The following is a 578-nucleotide window of genomic DNA, read 5'->3' as shown; positions in this document are numbered from 1 at the left end:
TAGTTTTCCTTGTGGAGGTCTTTAACTTATTTGGTTAGATTTATTCCTAAATATCTTATAATTTTTGTGGCTATGGTAAATGGAACAACTTTTTTCTGTTCTAGCCCAGTCTGCCTGTTGTCCATAAATAGAAATGCCATAGATTTCTGGGCATTAATTTTGTATCCAGCGACTTCACTGTAATCATGTATTAGTTCCAGAAATTCTTGCATGGAAACCATTGGGCCTTCTATGTATACAATCATGTCATCTTCAAATAGAGAGAGTTTCACCTCTTCTTTTCCTATTTGAATGCCTTTTATTTTTTCCTCTTTTCCAATTGCCTTGGCCAGGACTTCCATTATTATATTGAAGAGGAGTGGAGAAAGTGGGCAACCTTGTCTTGTACCTATTTTTAGTGGAAAAGCTTTCAGCATTTCTCCATTGAGGATGATGTTCGCTATGGGTTTTTCATAGATAGCTTTTATTATGTTGAGAAATGATCTTTCTATGCCAATTTTGCCAAGAGTCTTGATCATGAAGGGATGTTGTATCTTATCAAATGCTTTTTCTGCATCAATTGATATGACCATATGTTT

This window comes from Tupaia chinensis, unplaced genomic scaffold, assembly GCF_000334495.1.
Source record: "Tupaia chinensis unplaced genomic scaffold, TupChi_1.0 Scaffold144886_1, whole genome shotgun sequence".
Taxonomy (NCBI): domain Eukaryota; kingdom Metazoa; phylum Chordata; class Mammalia; order Scandentia; family Tupaiidae; genus Tupaia; species Tupaia belangeri.
Note: the sequence above shows the minus strand (reverse complement) of the source record.